This window comes from Oryctolagus cuniculus, chromosome X (assembly GCF_964237555.1).
Source record: "Oryctolagus cuniculus chromosome X, mOryCun1.1, whole genome shotgun sequence".
In the NCBI taxonomy this organism is placed as follows: domain Eukaryota; kingdom Metazoa; phylum Chordata; class Mammalia; order Lagomorpha; family Leporidae; genus Oryctolagus; species Oryctolagus cuniculus.
In genome coordinates, this window is record NC_091453.1 from 98,123,501 (window position 1) to 98,129,500 (window position 6,000).

The following is a 6,000-nucleotide window of genomic DNA, read 5'->3' on the forward strand; positions in this document are numbered from 1 at the left end:
GCCACAATGGCCGGAACTGTACCGATCCAAAGCCAGGTGCCAGGTGCTTCTTTCCAGTCTCCCATGTGGATACAGGGGCCCAAAGACCTGGACCATCCTCCACTGCTTTCCCAGGCCACAGCAGAGAGCTGGATTGGAAGAGGAATAGCCGGGACTAGAACCAGCACTCACATGGGATGCAAATACTGCAGGTGTAGGATTAACCTACTGCGCCACGGCGTCAACCCCCATTTTTGTATTCTATATTAACTACTACATTTCAGAGAAAGCATAGGATATTTGTCTTTTGGGAACTGGCTTATATCATTAAAAATGATGGTTCCCAGTTGCATCCATTGTATTGCAAAATACAGGGTTTCACTTCTTTTAATGGCTGAGTAGTATTCCATAGTGTGTGTGTGTGTGTGTGTGTGTGTAAGTATATATATATATCAAATTTTCTTTATCCAGTCATCAGTTGATGGACATCTGGATTAATTCCATATCTTAGCTATTGTGAATTGAGCTGCAAAAAAACATGGATGTACAAATAACTCTTCTATATGCTGATTTAATTTAGTTTAGGTGAATTCCCAGGAGTGCTATGGCTGGGACATACAGAAGTTCTATTTTCAGATTTCTGAAGAAATTCCTCAGAAATTGTCATACAAGTTTACATTCCCAAGAGAGGGAGGAGATGTATAGTTCAGCCTTGTTTCCATGGACTTACACCTAAGGGTAAAACTAAAAACTTGCCATGGGACTCCAAATCCCATTATGTTGGCAGATACTAAAAAGCCATTGTACTAGTTAAAGTGATCATTTTGGGGCCGGCGCCATGGTGCAGTAGGTTAATCCTCCACCTGCGGCGCCAGCATCCCATACGGATGCCGGTTCTAGTTCCAGCTGCTCCTCTTCCAATATAGCTCTCTGCTGTGGCCTGGGAAATCAGTGGAAGATGGCCCAAGTCCTTGGGCCCCTGCACCCATGTGGAAGACCAGGAAGAAGCACCTGGCTCCTGGCTTCCAATTGGCACAGCTCTGGCTGTTGCAGCTATTTGGGGAATGAACCAACAGAAGGAAGACCTTTCTCTCTGTCTCTTCTTCTGTCTAACTATACCTCTCAAATAAATAAATAAAATCTTTAAAAAAATAAAGTGATAATTTTAAGTGCATAACTGATCATAAATATAGGAATAAGTGTCAAAGGGATCACATAAATAAGACTAAGTGTCTGGTAATAACAATAGAATTAAAAAGGAGAGACTGATCCAACATGGGAAACAGGCCACACAGCAGACTCATAAAATAACAAATGCTCTGAACAGCACTCTGGCCTCAGAATCAGCCCTTAAGGCATTCAGATCTGGCTACAAAGCCCTTGAGAGCATTTCAGGAATGGAAAGCCAAGAAACTGTGGCAAAAAATGGCCTACATGAAAGATATCTGTGAGTGAGATCTCAGTGGAGCGAAGGAACCATCAAAGAAAGAGGTTCCTTTCTCTGAAGGAAGGAGAGAACTTCCACTTTGATTATGGCCCTGTCTAAATACTGACGGAGATTGTGGATTCAAAAGGCTTCCATAGCCTTGGAAGTTCATGACAAGAGCCTCGGGTGGTCACTGACGTCATAAATAAAAGCATCAATTGTTAAATCAACAACAGGAGTCACTGTGCACTTGCTCCCTATGTAGGACCTCTGTCCTTAATGAGTTGTACTATGAGAATTAACAGTAAAACGTCTTCAAACAGTACTTTATACTTGTGTGTCTGTGTGGGTGCAAACTGTTTAAATCTTTACTTAGTATAGAGTTGATCTTCTGTATATAAAGATAATTAAAAATGAATCTTAATGAAGAATGGGATGGGAGTGGGGGCGAGAGGGCGGGTATGGGGGGGGGGGGAAGAACTGCTATATTCCAAACAATGTATTAGGTAGGGTACGTTTTCCTTCACATCCTCACTAGCATTTATTTATTTATTTATTTGGACAGGCAGAGTGGACAGTGAGAGAGAGAGAGACAGAGAGAAAGGTCTTCCTTTTTTGCCGTTGGTTCACCCTCCAATGGCCGCCGCGGCCGGTGCGCTGCTGCGGGCGCATCATGCTGATCCGAAGCCAGGAGCCAGGTGCTTTTCCTGGTCTCCCATGGGGTACAGGGCCCAAGTACTTGGGCCATCCTCCACTGCACTCCCTGGCCACAGCAGAGAGCTGGCCTGGAAGAGGGGCAACCGGGACAGAATCCAGCGCCCCAACCGGGACTAGAACCCGGTGTGCCGGCACCGCTAGGTGGAGGATTAGCCTATTGAGCCATGGCACCAGCCGCATTTATTATTTTTTGATTTTTCAATGAAGCCATTCTAATCTTACATTTACTTTTGGTCATATCTGAACTTTTAGACTAAAGTATTTGCAAAATTTTAACTCTAAGATTTACAAAGAAAAGTTATCTTATCCAAACCTAGAATATTGTGGACACTTTTTGCTCAGAAGAAAAGATAGAGGTGTGTGTGTGTGTGTGTGTGTGTGTGTGTGTCTGTGAGAGAGAGAGAGAGAGAGATCCCTTATTTGTTTTATCTTTATCAAAGAAAAGCCTATAAGTCAATTCTGCATAGCCTAGCTTGCATAAAGCATTTGCTTTCCAGAGAGAATGATACTACCTTCATAAAACATTTAATGTGAATCAAAAAAGCATTTTGACTTCCAACAAGAACAAACATGTTCACAAATAAGGAGCAGGCTAAGAATGACATCCTTTCAGTCCTTTCTAATCCTGAAGCTAATGACACCATTGTCTGTATAGAAAATCCTAATTAATATACTAAAGATTGTTAGAACTAATGAACAACTTCACCAAGGCTGCAAGATAAAATATCAATATACAAAAACTAGTTGTCAGAACAGGCATTTGGCCTAGTGATTAAGACACTGGTTAAGATATCCACTTCCCACATCTAAAGACCTGGCTTCGATCTCCAACTCCAACTCTGGATTCCATCTTCCAGCAAATGCAGATCCTGGAGGCATCATCAGATGATGACTCAAGTATTTGCATCCCTGCCACTCATGTGGGAGATCTAGATTGAGTTCCTGGGTCTTGGCTTTGGTCCTAGCCTAGTTCCAACCACTTCAGGCATTCAGGTGCATAAACCAATGGATGCAAGCTTGCTCTCTCTCTCTCCCTCCCTCCATCTCTCCCTCTCCCCCCTCTCTCTCTCCTTCTCTCTTTCACTCTCTCCCTCTCTCTATATATATATCTATCATTTATCATCTCTTATCTATCATCTTTCTATATCTATCATCTATATATCTGTTTCTCTCTGGCTCTCTGCCTTTCAAATAAAAAAAAAACAGTTGTTCTCCAGACACTAATGATGAACAGTTAAAATGAAATTAAGAAAATAATTATATTTAAAATAGCATAAAAATAATAAGATATTTAGGAAAAATTTAACAAGGGAAATACAAGACTTGTACATTGAAAACTACGTACTATTGTTGAAATGAATTAAAGAACTAAATAAACTGAACGATATCTATGTGCATGGATTAATAGACTGATTTTGCTAAAATAGCAATACTCATCAAATTAATCTAGAAATTCAACACAATCTTCAGAATTTCAGCTGCCTATTTTATTACAGAAAATAACAAGGTGATCATAAAATTCATATGGAAATGGAAAGAATCAAAACAATCTTGAAAGAGAATAAAGCTGGAAGAGCCACAATTTCCAATTTAAAAACTTAATATAAAGCTAGAATAACTAAAACATTGCAGTACTATCCTTGAGTATGCATATACATCAATGGAATAGAATTGAGAGTCCAGAAATAAACCTATGCATCCTTGGAAAATTGATTTTTGAAAAATACTAAGATTATTTCATTTAATAGTCAAAGAATAGTCTCTTCAACAAATGGTGCTGGGGCAACCACTATGCAAAAGTGTGAATTTGTGTCCCTATCTCATACCATACTCATTCAAAAGTTAACCTAAAATAGATGAAATATCTAAAATTCTTTTTTAAAGATTTATTTATTTATTTGAGAGGTAGAGTCACAGACAATGAGAGGGAGAGACAGCGAGAAAGGTCTTCCTTCGGTTGGTTCACTCCCCAGATGGCCACAATGGCCGGAGGCGTGCCGATCCGAAGCCAGGAGCCAGAAGCTTCTTCCGGGTCTCCCATGTGGGTGCAGGGGCAAAAGCACTTGGGCCATCTTCTATTGCTTTCCCAGGCCACAGCGGAGAGCTAGATTAGAAGAGGAACAGCCAAGACTAGAACTGCGCCCATGTGGGATGCTGGTACTGCAGGCAGAATATTAACCTACTGCACCATGGCGCTGGCCCTGAAATATCTAAAATTCTTAGATGAAAATATAGATATAAATCTTCAGAATCTTGGATTAAACGATGGTTTCTTAAATATGGCATCAAAAGCACAAGTAGCAAAAGAAAAACAGATAAATTGGACCTCATCAAAATTAAAATTTTCTGTATCTCAATTAACTCTATCAAGAAAGTGAAAATACAACCCACAGAATGGGAGAATATATTTACAAACTATATATCTGATAAGGAACTAATATCCAGAATATATAAAGAACTCTTATGTTTCAACAATAAAAGGATAAATAACCCAACTGAAGATGTGCAAAGAATCTGAAGATATTTCTCCAAATAAGATATATAGTTTTCTGTAAATAAAAAGTTAATTTTTAAAAAGGCAAAAAATACATACAAATGGACAATGAGCACATGAAGAGATGCTCTAAATTACTTCTCACTGGGGCAATCCCAATCAAAAAACCACAATAAGGTCTAATATTTAAGTCTTTAATACATTTTGAACTTATTTTTGTGTATAGTGTAAGGGAAATGTTCAATTTAATTTATTTGTATGTGGATATACAGTTTTCCCTGTGCCATTTATCCTTTCATCATTGTATTGTATTTTTGATTAATTTATTTTGATAACATGTATTTTTATTTTTATTTATTTGAAAGGCAGAGAGATGGGATTTGTTGTAATTAGTCAACCAAGGGTGAATGTTTGACCTAGTGATTAAGACATCGGTTAAGACACTTGTATCCCATATCACAGTGCCTGGTTTCAAGTCCTGGCTCTGCTTGGAATTCCATCTTCTTGCTAATGTTCACCCTGGTTGGCAGCAGGTGGTACCTCCAGTAATTACTTACTGCCACCCACATAGGAGTCCCAGATTGCATTCTCAGCATCTGGCCTAGTTCTGGGTGTTGCAGCATATTGGAGATTTCTGTGTGCTTATAAAATAAAATTTTACAGAAAAAGAAATTGGCCAACCATTTATGTATGAACTTGTTTCTGGGCTCTTTGCTCTGTTTCATTGGTCTATGTGTCTATTTTTGTGCCAGTACCATACTGTTTTGATTACTATAGCTTTGTAATATAGTTTTGAAATCAGCCTCTGCTTTTCTTGCTCAAAACTGCTTCAACTGGAGCTGACATTGTGTCACACCAGGCTAACCCACTGCTTGTAATGCCCTCATCCAATATCAGCGTGGCAGTTCAAATTCCAGCTACTCTCTTCCAATCCAGCTTCCTGCTAACACTTCTGGGAAGGCAGCAGGAGATGGTCCAAGTATGTGGGTCCCTGACACCATGTGGGAGACCTGGATGGAGTTCCTGGTTTTGGCCTGGTCCAGACCTGGCTATCAAATAAATAAATGAATAAATAAATATTAATACAATGATTGCTTTAGTTATTTTGGGTCTCTTTAGTAGTTCAATACAAATTTTAGTATTTTTCCTATTAAAAAAAGTCAAAAGATAACAAATGTTGGCAAATAAATAGAGAAAGAGGAACCCTTGCACACTGTCAGTGGGATTTTAAATTGGTACAGTCATAATAGAAAGCAGTATAGAGGTCCCTGAAAAAAATCATAATTACTATATGATCCAGCAATCCCACTTCAGCATATATATCCAAAGGAAATAAAAGTCACTATCTTTTTTTTTTACTTTTATTTAATGAATATAAGTTTCC